Below are 15,427 nucleotides of genomic sequence, written 5' to 3'. Positions count from 1 at the left end.
TATAAACTCTTAATATATATTAATTAATAATAAGAACCGCTCTTAATAATATTAGATTATCATTATATTATTTAAAAAAATCTAATAATATAAAATTATAAAAATAATAATAATAATAATATATTATTATTATAATAATATACAAATATAATTACCATATTATCATAATAATATAATCAATATTATTATAATATTATTAGGAGTTTATATTATTATTATAATATTAATATAATGTTTACCTAATAATATAAAGAAATAATCTCGTTGTTAATATTGTCTTAATATGAAAATGAACCCAAGGGATTGATATTATAAACCCAATGAGTTAATACTAAAACCCCAAGGGACTATAAACCCAAGGGAATAATCTTAAACCCACAGGTTTAATACTATAAACCCAAGCTATATAAACACTAAGATAAATATTATAAACCCTAAAATAAACATAGTTAACTATGGTTTACTATAGTTGATTTTTATATTGAGCCAATATTTGCCACAATGCGACATTGGACCATCATTTTCCATGGTTGATCATGGTTCATTTTCATATTAAGGAAATCTTTGCATAATGTGACGTTGGACCATGGTTGACTATGGTAGACCATGATTGATTTTCATATTGAGACACATTCTCACAATGAGAAAGATTGTCTCAATATCATAAAGCCAAGCAATTAATCATCCTAGGGATTGATAAACCTAAGAGATTAATAAACCCAATGGATTAATATAAATAGTTGGTTTAATATTACAAACCCTAGGATTAATATTAAAACCAATAATGAAAACCATAATGTTATAATCCCAATATCAAACTTTTAAATTATAAATCTAATATTAAACACAATATTAGAAACCTAATGTTAAGTCCCAATTTTCTAATATCACATTACAATATTGAATAAATTTCAATGAAATATAACATCGCAACAAACATTATTAGATCGATTATCACATTGAGACAATGTTTTTCATAATGAAATGCTTGAAAAATTTTCAGACGAATGTGACATTCGACCATGGTTGACCATGGTTGACAACGATTCACAATGGTTTACCATTGTTGACAACAGTTGACAATGGTTCAATTTCATGTTAAGACAATCTTTGTCTAGGAATATGAACCCTTAAATTAATAAACCCAAGGGATTGATATTATAAATCCAAGGGGTTAATACTAAAACCCCAAGGGATTATAAACCCAAGGGATTATTATTAAACCCAAGGTATATAAGCACTAAGATAAATATAATAAACTCTAAAATAAACATGGTTAACTGTGGTTTACCATGGTTGATTTTCATATTGAGCTAATCTTTGCGGCAAGGCGACATTGGACCATCATTGACCATGGTTGATCATGTTTGATTTTCATATTGAGACAATATTTGCCAAAATGTGACATTGGAATATGGTTGACCATCGTTGACAATGATTATAAACCCAATGGATTTTTATCAAACACTATGGTTAATATTATAAACCCTAGGAATAATCTTATAACCTAGGAAACTGAACCCTTGGATTAATAAGCCCAATGTATTAATATTATAAACCCAAGGGAATCATAAACCCAAGAGATTGATATTATAAACCTAACAAAATAATAAACCTAAGCGGTTAATACTAAAATCCCAAGGGAATAATATTAATCCAAAGGGAATAATATTAAACTCAAGGGATTAATATTGTAAACCCACAGTAAATAAAACCTAAAATAAATATTATAAACCCTAAAATAAGCATGGCTGACTAAGGTTTACCTAGGTTGATTTTCATATTGAGACAATATTTGTCACAATGTGACGTCGGACCATGGTTGATTTTCGTATTGACACAATGTGACATAAGACGATGGCTAACCATGACTTACCATGGTCTACAATGATTGACAATGGTTTATCATTCTTAACAATGATTTACCGTTGTTGACAGGGATTTTTTTATGCACTTAATATATATCGATTGAAGTTACCTTATTGTACTTCTGTATGGAGTAGGTTGAGGTGCTCTCATAAAAAAACCCTAATATCAGCTCAAAAAAGCCAAAGTGATTTGATACATATTAGTATATATAATATCACCTCATGATTAGTGGTTTGATTTATTTTATATTATATACAATTATCTTCACTAAAGTGCTCTTGGTTATTGTATTAGTAAATGATTATAATATAAGATTGAAACTAATAGGCATAAAAAATAACTATATTTTTTTTTAAAATGTGATAAAAATTACATTTTTATTATATTCTACTAAATATAATTATTTGAAAATATATTTAAATTCTTATTCACTATTCATATATATTTCTACGTATTTAAAAAAAATGATTTAGATCCATCTAACTCGATATTTATTACACACGTAGAGAGATCAAATCTCTTGTAATGCAATTTTTTTCTCGAAATATTAATTCAACATTATTAAATCGAATAATATTACTATTATAATATAATGATAATAATAATAATATTAGATTTAATCATGTTTTTTACATGGGATGATAAAAAATGATAATGAAACTACATCAAATTAATATTTTCAAATATTACAATTTTGATGTGCAAATATTTACCTTTAAAGATTTTGATGTATAAGATATGGTTTCTCCTTTTAAAAATTCAATTTATGAATATTTAATTACAAGAAATATTAAAAGATTTTAAAACATGATTTTCTATTCTCTGTGTTGAATTATATTGTAATTTTATTATTTACATGATTAATTTCATTTTTATTTTGGAAAAACATTAATTTATTATTATTATTATTTTGGAAGCATGCCATATTTACACATCCCCTCATACTAATTTATAGTGATTTATATAATAGTTCTCTTGGCCCAATAAAATATATAATAATAATAATAATAATTAAAACTTTCAAATGCCTTACAACAAAAGTTAACCAATGAAATATAAGAAGTAATACTTACCAGCACAACCATATTTACCAATATGGTTGATATACGTAAATAGGCGTATATGAAACATATATACAACCACATATTCCAATGTGATTGATATACGCCGATAGGCTTATATCAACCACATTAATAATTATTATCAGTATTTAGGATTATTAATAACTATGTAAATATTAACAACAAAATTATTTATATATATTACTATATAAATATTATATTAATATTATAATAATTATATAATATTAACTAATATATAAAAGAGCCCATAATAATATTAGATTACCATTATATTATTTAAAGAATCTAATAATATAAAATTATAAAAAAAAATAACAATTATATTGTATAATATTATTATTATATATTATTATATTATTATTATTATAATATTAATATAATATTTATATAATAATATATAGAAATAGTTGTTAATATTTATATAGTTATTAATAATATTCGATTATAATATTATAGCAATATTATATTACTATTATTTTATTATAATAATATACAAATATAGTTATAATAATAATAATAATAATATAATCAATATTATTATAATATATTATTATAATGAGAACAATGAAGAGCAATTATTATTATTTATGATAATTAATAACTATACAAATAATAGCAACTATATTCTTATATAATTATATATTTACGATTATTATAATAATATTATTATAATAATACAAACTCTTCTTCTTATTATTATTATTATTAGGCTTTAGTATTTTTAATATTTATATGGTTAATTATTATTAGTTTTTAGGATTATTAATGACTATATAAATATTAGCAACCAGATTATTTATATAAATTAATGTATAAATATTATATTAATATTATAAAATTATATAAACTCCTAACATATATTAATTAATAATAACAATAGCTCATAATAATATTAGGTTATCATTATATTATTTAAAAAATCTAATAATATAAAAGTATAAAAAAATAATAATAATTATATTGTGTTATTATTATAATAAAATATATAATAATAATAATAATAATATTTGATTATAATATTATAATAATATTTGATTATAATATTATAATAATATTATATTATCGTTATATTATTATAATAATATACAAATATGATTATTATTATAATAATAATGTAATCAATATTTATTATTATAATAACTAATAACTATACAAATAATAACAACCATATTCTTATATATTTCTATATTTATGATTATTATATGAATTTTATTATAATAATATAAATTCATAATAATATAAAACTTATGATTAATACTATAAACCTAAGGAATTTATATCATAAACTTAATGGATTATAAACCAAAAGAATCTATATTAAACACTCGTTAATATTATAAACCCTACCAATAATATTATATGCTCAAAATATGAACCCTTAGATTAATAAACCCAAGGGATTGATAATATAAACCTAAGGAAATAATAACAACAAGGGATTAATACTAAAAACCAAAAGGATTAATAGTATAACCCAAGGTATATAAAACTGATGCAGGGATACCCCCGCACATACCCACAGTATGCATAAAAATGCATAAACACATCAGTCCCAGATATTTAACTCTCAAAGGAGTGAAAACAACACCCACAAATGGTTAAGGCCCTGTTTTATTAGTTCCTTTATATCGAAACCTAATCAGCCCGCTAAAACCTCCTATCGAAACTTTAATCAACCTTTGAGCCTTCATATAAGACTTTATTGAAGTATTTCATTAAACCTTCCTATCGGCGCCTTAAAAACCTTCATAACCTTTGTTTATGACTGTTAACCCTGTATATATAACTTTTTCCTTTATGAACCATTTGTTATATATAATAAACACATGAAAACATTTTATCAGCGCTATTTCCCTTATAACCCATTTACAAAGGAAAATACATGCAAACCATACCTTTTTCGCTTTTGGTACAGTCTTGGCACACATAGCGAGGATCACCTTTATCGCTATCGCAACTTTCCACTCCCATGGTCATTTTAACACACGACTCCATCTCCTCCAATATGCGATTAACATAATGGACATCAATTCATATAAGCCATGCTTAATAAATCTTCGGGTCCACTCTTATCGCATACCCCAATACTCTTTACCCCGATCAAAATACACTATCGGCAGTTATTCCATGAAAAATGCGCTAACACGCAAAATGCACTATCGACAGGGTTATTCCATAAGAAATGGAATAACACTATCGACACTTTGCTATCGTGATTCCATTTGACTTGCCGATATGTGATTAGCAATCAAATCTGGGTCGTCGATCTGGACTCTCGATCCGGCGGTCCATGATGCATCACATTATCGCAATTGGTCTTTTTAGTGGTTGAACCCCATTCACTCCAAAGTGTTGATCCAACCAAACATCCAAAACTGATAATGGTATAGGGCAACTTTTAAAAGTTTTCAAGTCCACTTTATGGATCCGCTAAGTGTTTTTGCGCGATTTCTCAGTGTAAACTGGAATTCATTGCCTTTGATGGGTTCTCGTTTACATTGAGAAATCATGCAAGAACACTTAGCGGATCCGTAAATTGGACTTGAAAAATTATAAAAGTTTCCCTATACCCTTATCGGTTGGAAGTTTGGTTGGATCGACGCTTTGGAGTGAATGGGGTCTGACGATTGAAAATACGATTGTGATAATGCGATGCATCATGGACCGTAAGATCGAGAGTCCAAATCGACTGTCTAGATGCGATTGGCGATTGCATATCAGAGAGGTCAAGGACTAACATTTTATGAATGTTGCAATAGTGCGATTGGTGGAACATCGATATGCCGATAGTGATAAATCGACGATCGAAGGAATCGGAAGTTGGGTGTGGGAAATCGGAGTTGTGGAAAGGTCGAAAGCGCAGACCTGATCGTCTTTATAGATGCGGGTGTATGAATTTTGAAGTCTGAACTAAGAGTTCATAGTGGGTTTTCATGGTTTTCCCATGTATTTCTCGTATTCCGATAGATGAATGGTTAAAGGGGTTTTAAGGCTTAAAGGCCTATATGTAATGCTTATGATAGTATAAAAGCCCTGATAAAGTTATATGGCTCCAATTTAATGTAAGTCCATGGTTGAGAGGCTTAAGGCCTAAAGAAATGCTTCCGATAGGCTTAGTGGACCATAACCCACAGGCCTCAAGATCGATATTTTTTTAAGGAAAGGGATTTTGGTTAACCCCCAAGATCTCTTTTCATCAAAAATCTACGATAAACAAAAGGGACTAATATTATAAACCGAGGAACTAATAAACTCAATGGTTTAATATTATAAACCTAAGGAATTATTGAACCCAATGGATAAATATTAAAAACCTAAGGGATCAAGAAGTGCAAGGGATTGATATTACAAATACAAGAGATTAATAAAGATGACCATGATTGATATTATAAACCCGAGTTAATAATAAACCCAAAGGATTAATACAAAAAACCCAAGGGATTATGAACCTAAGGAAATAATATTAAACCCAAGGGACTAATATTATAAACCCAACATTGGTAAACCCTAATATAAATATTAGAAAGACTAAAAAAATATTGTTTACTTTCATGGTGAGACAATCCTTGTCAATATGTGACATTCAACCGTCGCTGACCATGGTTGTCTATGATTGACAATGGTTGACCATGATCGATTTATAAACTTAAGGGAATCATAAACCCAAGGGATTGATATTATAAAATTAAAGGAATAATAAAACTAAGGGATCAATACTAAACCCCAAGGGTTTATTAACCCAAGGAATAACATTAAACCCATGGGACTAAAGCCAAAATTGTTAAACCCAAATATAAACACTACGAACACTAAAATAAACATTGTTTATTTTCATGGTGAGTCAATCTTTGTCAAAATATGACATTCAACCAAGGGAATAATCTTGTAAAAACCAACATTGGTAAACCCAAATCTAAATATTACAGATACTAAAATAAACATGGTTTATTTTGACGCTGAGAAAATTCTTGTCACAATGCGACATTCAACATGGTTGACGATGTTTAGCTACGATTGACAATGGTTTACCATGATTTATATTATCAAGCAAAGGGAATAACAAACCCAAGGGATTGATATTATAAACCCAAATGAATATAAAACCAACGGATATATACTAAAACCCAGGGATTATGAAGCCAAGGGAATAATATTAAACCCGTGGGACTAATATTATAAACTTCACATCGAGTAAAGGAAAATATCAATACTACAAACACTAATTATAAACCCAAATGAATAATAAACCGAAGGGAGTAATACTAAAACCCCAAGGGAACAATATTAAGCCCAAGGGACTAATATTATAAACCCAATATTCGTAAACCCAAATATAAATATTACAAACACTAAATTAAACATGTTTTATTTTCATGGTGAGACAATCTTTGTCAAAATGTGACATTCAAGCATGGGACTGATATTATAAACCCAACATTAGTAAACCCAAATATAAATACTACAAACACTAAAATTAACATGGTTTAGTTTGATGGTGAAACAATTCTTGTCACAATGTGGCATTCAACCATGATCGACCATGTTTGGCTATGATTGACAATGGTTTACAATGATTGATATTATAAACCAAAGGGAATAATGAACCCAAAGGATTGATATTATAAACCCAAGGGTTTAATACTAAAAACCAAAATGAACAATAAACCCAAGGGATTAATACTAAAAGCTCAAAGGATTATGAACCCAATAGAATAATATTAAACTGAAGGGCCTAATACTATAGACCCAACAATCGTAAACCCAAATGTAAATACTACAAACATTAAAATAAACATGATCTATTTTGACGGTGAGACAATCTTCTCAGAATGCAAGAATCAACCATGGTTGACAATGATTGATATTATAAACCTAAGGGAATAATAAGCCCAAGTGATTGATATTATAAACCCAAAGGAATAATAAAACTAAGGGATTAATACTAAAACCCGAAGGGATTATGAACCGAAGGGAATAATATTAAACCTTGGGACTAATATTATAAACCCAATATTGATAAACCCAAATATAAATACTACAAACACTAAAATAAACATGGTTTATTTTGATAGTGAGACAATCCTTGTCACAATGTAACATTCAAACATGGTTGACCATGGTTGGCTATGATTGACAATAGTTGACCATGATTGATATTATAAACCTAAGGGAATAGAACCCAACTTATTTACATTATATAACCCAAATGAATAATAAACCCAAGGGATTAATACTAAAACCCGAAGGGATTATGAACCTAAGGGAATAATATTAAGCCCAAGGGATTAATACTAAACCCCAAGGGATTATGAACCCAAGGGAATAATATTAAGCCCAAGGGACTAATATTATAAACCAAACATTTGTAAACCCAAATATAAATATTACAAAGACTAAAATAAACATGATTTATTCATGGTGAGGCAATCCTTGTGACAATGTGACATTCAACCATGGTTGAGCATGATTGATATTAAAAGCATGAGGTAATAACAAACCTAAGGGATTGATATTATAAAACCAAATGAATAATAAACCCAAGGGATTAATAATAAAGCCCCAAGGGATTATGAACCCAAGGGAATAATATTAAACCCAAGGGACTATATTATAAACCCAACGTTCGTAAACCCAAATATAAATATTACAAACACTAAAATAAACATCATTTATTTTCATGGTTAGAAAATCCTTGTGACAATGTGACATTCAAGCATGGTTGACCATGGTTGGCTATGATTGACAATGGTTTAGCATGATCGATATTATAAACCTAATGGAAAAATAAACCAAGGGATTAATATGAGAAACCGAAAGGAATAATAAAATGAAGGGATTAGTACTAAAACCCCAAGGGGTTATGAACCCAAGGGAATAATATTAAACCCAAGGGACCAATATTATAAACCCAACATATATAAACCTAAGGCAAATTTATAAAACATTGAAATAAACACCTAGAACATGAAATCCCAACAATAATACTATAATGTAAATAATATTTTCATTTATGGAAGACGTGAACAAAGTGAGGGATCCACATAAAAGACCACAACAATTAGAAATGCAAGAGAAAGATATAAAATAGTAACACTCTCATTGGAGCAAAGGAACATAAATGATAAAAACACATCTAAATTGCACACATTGGATTTAAAGAAGAACAACATAATAGGGCATTTTAAGACCAAAGATATACAATTTTGTACATAAAAACAACATTACTGTTTAAAATAATCAATTTAACCAACATTGCAACCACATAAGGAACATTTAGTCTTAACATATATTTTTTTGTTTTGTTTACATAAAATAATTCAGTTACAAAATTGAAGTTGAAAACTATAAAGAAGGTCACAATGTTATTAGTTGTATTTCATAGTGATATGGACTTCAATCTCTCCTCTTCCTTCTTCCCAATTATAAAATATGTGCTATCTTTCATCTTGGCATAGAGTTGGAAAGAAAAAGGCAGTGCAATGCGTAAACCATCTATTGATTTCACTCTTGATATGGCTATGAAGGTAAGGCCTTGCTGCTCTTTATTCCGATATCAACTGATGCTCATTCTAAAGTCAATCCCTGTGACTTGTGGATTGTAAGAGCCCATGCCATCTTCAAAGGAATTTGTTTTCGATTTCTTATATCACTGGGGTGATAGCGACAATGTTTGTATTGCTTGCATCAAATGAAACACCAACATACTTATCAAAAACAACAGTTGTGAACATTGGAAGTCGAGGTGACTTAGAGGTAGGCAAATAGAATATATCCTTAACAAAACCAAGTTCACCATTCACCAAGCCAGCTTCAACCAATAAATTACATGTCAACATAACACACTGACACAACACAACAAAACTTCTCGGTCCGATTGATCATCATCAACATCACCGATTTCTGAACACCTTGAATACTCAGCGACACATCTTGCAATTGGAGAATTTAATGATTTTAACATATGCCTATTATGCAAGGAGACCAAATTATTTGTTGGAAACATGTGAACTGCTACATTAAATAAATCTCTTTCTCTGGGATGTAACCTCATATCATCCCAAAACATAAGAAACTCCCAATATTCAAGAACAAGTTCTACGTTTCTTATGTTATTGAGGACTCTACGAGAAGAACAAGATTGTTCTCATTATTCCCATGTTGGCGAAAGATTGTGCCAAGAGTGACAACAATGTTGAATTTGTTCCACAAGACTTTCCCTACTGTATTACCTACATACAAAGGCTTATCTCTGATAGGAGGCAGTTGGCCAAGGTCACCCACAACGATGATGGATCTGCCACCAAAAGGAAAATTATTTTTCTCTTGAAATGCTTCTCGTAATCAAGCATCTATTTGCATAAAAAACCTTGATCCCAGAAAGCTCATTTCATCAATCAATATATTTCTAACATGTCGCATTTCTTCTTGGAATACTGCAAGTGACTACCCCTGTAGTGATTGCATATCTTTATTTGGAATTTTTAGAGCTGAGTGTATTGTTTTTGCATGTATATTAAAAGCATCTATTCATGTTGGGGCAAGAAGAAGCAAAGGTTTTCTTCCATCACTTGACGAATTAGAAAGAGCTTCAAAAATACAATGGATAAGGAAAGACTTCGCAGTTCCCACAGTGCCCTGAATAATCATAAGAAGAGCTTCACGAATCTCATATTCAGCAAAGTGCCTTAAGATAATTTCAAAAGCAAGTCATTGTTTTTCCAACAAAGAATCTAGAGATGCAAATGTTCTCTTTGAAAGGTCAACAATATCACCCACTGATTTTGCATTTCTTATAAAGTTAATAGCTTCCTCTACAACATCGTCCAAAATAGTTGTACTTCCCAGTCATAGGATATATCAAAGTCCCTTCGACCAAGGGTGTGAAGAGCAGAAAGATTCACATCGTTTGGTGGAACCAAACGAGAGAAAATATTCCATTCTTGAAAATCATCGTCAAGATTCATTTCCTGGTTAGAAAAATCACCATCTTCTCCATCTTCATTATTGTCTATAATTGATGGATGTCGATCAACATGCCATGCTCGATATCAAAAATTCCTCCAACTTTCAATACTAATTTCAGCTGAAAGGCCAATTTCTATAGGAATGTCATGAAATGGCTTGTTAGCAATTCTCTCCAACAAAAGGTTTCAAATTCCTCTAAAGCCTCACCAGGAATAGAATAAAACCATGGCCAAACCCGAACAATAGCATGAACATCTCTAGGATTCCATGGATCTTGTTTACACTTGCTATCAAATTTCCAAGATCTTATTGTTTCTATCAAAGATAGATGTTCAAGGAAAAAAGGTCTCTTTTGATAATGTTGAACGAAAGTATTCTTAGATGAACAATGGAAGCCATCCCTTGATATTTTCCTAAAAAGCTTTCATCCAAAATTTAAGGAAACAAATTTCTGACTACAAATAACAATAGGTATCTTAAGCAACATATCGCATGTTTCTTGTGCTCCAATGTCACGGTCAACAATCGTTTCTGCAAGAAACTTTCTATATGAACATAAAGCATGATCCTCAGAGCCAATAGAATTTGAAATTCTAGTTAACATATGATGATAACTTTCAAACATTTTTCTGCTTTCAATGCATACTTAGCAATGTATTTCAACACAGCATAGCGAGAAAGCACTGGCTTGCAATCAACAGTTGCACACCACATTGTTAGAAGATAAATGTTATGTACATTAAGCATGTCATCATTTCTTGCTGGCTCATATTTTTTTCTTCCTTGATCATCTATGAACAATCTTGATTCACCACAAAGATTCCATGGAGCATTGTACCGACATGTTAGAATAGCACTCTTTTTGCATCAACAAGAATCCACAGTACACTTTGTGTGCCTTCGAACACGATTTAACAATTCTTCGTAATCATTATAAGGATTAGAAGATAAAATCTGACCAGTATTCAAAAGACAAAGGTCATCATTGAGGCTTTGTGGAACCATTATGTTCCGACAATGTATGTCACGTGGATTCCATGCAGTTACATATTTGTCGAAGAATATCTCTGCAAGTTGTACATTAGAACTATTTGACCAATTAAGTATTTCCATGTCAAGAGCACCTTCTAACCATAGGAAACCATGGATATGTGCTGAACCTCTGTGTTGCCACTCATATCTGAAATAAATGAAGATATAGTTACTACAAACAATATAAATAGAATCATAATAAAATTTGAAAAAGTATAGAAAAAAATTCAACACAAACGTGTACCAAAAGTCTTTAGCTTTAAGATATTTTTGGATAACTTCCTCTCGAAAAATATTGAATCTGTGTGGTGCATAAATATTGCAACAATATGAGGGTACTGGATAACATTCTCAATTTTCATACGATGTTCATTTGAAGAATGAGAATCTGAGTGTATGGACATGAGGTTATGCAACTTTGGCCACTTTGTGTTAGTTGCAGTCAAAGTAAAAAATAAAGATGGACATCCTAACTGAGTAATCATGTCTGTCAATTTAGATCGACACTTTGTAAAGTATGCGCTTGTACCTCTCATAGAAGAACCAAACTGCATAAGATGCTCAACCAACTTATTATCTGGTAAATCAGATAGTTGGTGACACAACTCCTCAACTGTTGTAGGTGAGTTATCATGTAAATGTTTCTTTGCAAAAACTGCAGTAGTTGCTTGGCTACGATGCTGCAGTATCGTGTTTAATAGGTAATATTGAAAGTGAGGATGGCTTCCGAATCTCTAATCATAGTACCTAAGAAGATGTAATGCATACTCATGAAGAACACAACAAATACGTGGTTGCGACCAATCAACATCACCAGTGGGGAAAAATGTTGGGAATGCCATTCGAATAACCCCTCTATATTATATTCATTCATTAGAGAGGTTCCAATAGTGGGCCAATCCATGTCTTGAAAATGTTAAGAATGGACATTATCAAGAAATGCTCTAATTTCTTCCACTTCTCTTCATTCATTTGGTAGGTGAGCAACAAAGGAAGAAGGATGAGAGGGCAAATGCTCAGCATGAAACTCTTCATTATTAGTTTCATTGATCTTAGATTCTTCAATAGCACAATCAACAAATTTAAGCCTGGAGGAGACATCTGTTGATCTTTCGGGCAGAGCATTCATTGAATAATAATAAATTACAACATCTCAATAGGATTGATCATGTTGGATTTTGAAAAGCAATGCCACCATCACTCGAGATCTTTTGACATAACCTTCATAATATTTAGACTCATCGCCATGTCTCCTCATAATTAAAAAGTCAATATCTTGAACACGTCGGGAAAGGCTTCGTACAATTGTAGAAATATCTTGAGGAAAGCTAATTGTATGACCACTATACTTATATTTCCCACCTCGAGCATGTGTCACTTGCAAAATTGGATTCACACCTGTTATTAGAATTTCTTCAACTTGAGTAATAACTCTTAAAATATGAGGTTGCTCACTAGGATATATGTTATTATATCGACAAAAACATTGGGCTCCTCTTTCACTCTTACATCGTCTACAAATAGGTCCTTCAGAATGTCTCACAACAAGGATTCTGGGATATGATTCTTGGAAAATGCGGCACATTCAGAAAACTTACAAGATATCTATCTTTGCTCGAAACATTTTATGCACTGCAATCATGTTTTCATCAAAATGAATATGATCTCTACTCGCCAAACCATGTTCAAAACCATTTCGATGAGTAAAATCTCTTCTAACATTTACTTCATCTTCAAGAACATGATATTCCCTTGGCAAATTTGAGGCATGTGGAATGGATCTATGAGAATGTCTTTCCAAATTTATGGTGTGCATTTCACGAACCTGAGAGGATGTAAATGTCTCTCTGTCATAAAAGACTTTAAAATTTACTTTCCGACTAATTATAAATGAAGAAAATGAAGAAGAATCAAATGCATTCAAAATTTATATTTGTGTCTTCATGTGGATGAGGGTTATGAGATGGTTTCTCTTGAATTCTAAGAATAGTGGATGGAACATTTTTGGATGTAGTTTCTTTGCATCTATTCAAATGAGTTGTTTCCTGTTTCAAAAAAATAAAATACGTTATAAAACTAATTGTCCAAAAAAGAAAGATTCAAAAATTGAAAATAAATCAAATACATTGAACATCTACATTGGTTTTACAATTTGATCCTTTGGATTCCAATTTGACAACCTAACAAGATGAGATGATGGTTTCTCCATGAAATGTTACAAAACATAATTTCCAGGCAACAGTAAATGGAAAAATGAGAAAAATATCAAATGCACTCAACATTTATGTTTGTTTGGCGAAGTGGATGAATGCTATGGGATGGTTCCTCTTTAGTTCTAACATCAGTAGATGTAACATCTACAAAGTTAATTTGTATGCCTCTATTGGAATGACTTCTGTACTGTTCAAAGAAAATAAAATACGCCATAAAATTCAATGTCTAAGCAATTATAAATTTAAAAAATGAAAATCAAATCAAAAACAATGAAAATTTATATTAGTCTAGAATGTAGTAGAACAACCACTATTGTAGCGAAACCAAAATATAATTTTGCTACCTCCATTGGGCCACGTGAAATGCTATCAGGGATGATTGATTCTCTTGCTGGGACCACATTACTTTGAGAAGCGGGATTTGAAGGTATTTTGTCTCAAGCAGCTCAATCCAAGTTATCAAACAAAAGGCCAAGTAAACTATCATCAAAATCATCACACAAAATGTCACCATTACCTCCACCATGGATGTTTTTCAACCTTTAGCCATTAGGACATGCAATTGGACACACCGAAGGGTTAGGGTGGACATTTGCATCCACAATATCGATATGGCGTTCTTCCCAATCGCAAGATGTTTCCCCAATGTTATGAACATTCTTAGCAGAGCATCAAACAACAAGATTATGCTGAGGAGGAGCATATCTTGATAATGAACTATCATCGGGAAATTTTCTTTCCATTATACTAATAATATATACTCTCCTACGCCCATTTGTGGCATCCTTATTTTGTTGATACCGTAAATGACGACTTTCATTAGACCTCTCACATGATTGTGATAGCAAAGTTTTTTTCTTATACTCCATGCTTATGCCTTGAGATGACATGTCTACAATGAATGATAACTATCCATTATGGAATCATTAAAAATGGAACATAAAAAGTGTAATATGTTATTTTTTTCCAGCCATATAAATTGTTCAAAATGTATAAGGCTTTTTCCAAATTCCTAAAAACAAAAACGAAAAAATTTCAAAATGGCAAAAAAAAGAAATGAATTCTTCCAAATGGCTTAAACAAAAAGTCTAAATTTCCATGTATCATATTATAATCAAAATGGAACCCATACTATTGGGACACAACAATTAAAAATTGAAACTATATATACTATCAAAATATAAATATAAATATTAAAATGAACATAAACATATAACATTGTTTGAGAATCATTGACAAAAACCAGTACAAATAATTTGTATAGCA

Source organism: Pinus tabuliformis, chromosome 9 (genome assembly GCF_031772625.1).
Source record: "Pinus tabuliformis cultivar Carrire ecotype Pingquan chromosome 9, CPIR1, whole genome shotgun sequence".
In the NCBI taxonomy this organism is placed as follows: Eukaryota; Viridiplantae; Streptophyta; class Pinopsida; order Pinales; family Pinaceae; genus Pinus; species Pinus tabuliformis.
The sequence above is the reverse complement of the archived record's forward strand: the minus strand, read 5'-3'. Positions refer to the sequence as shown.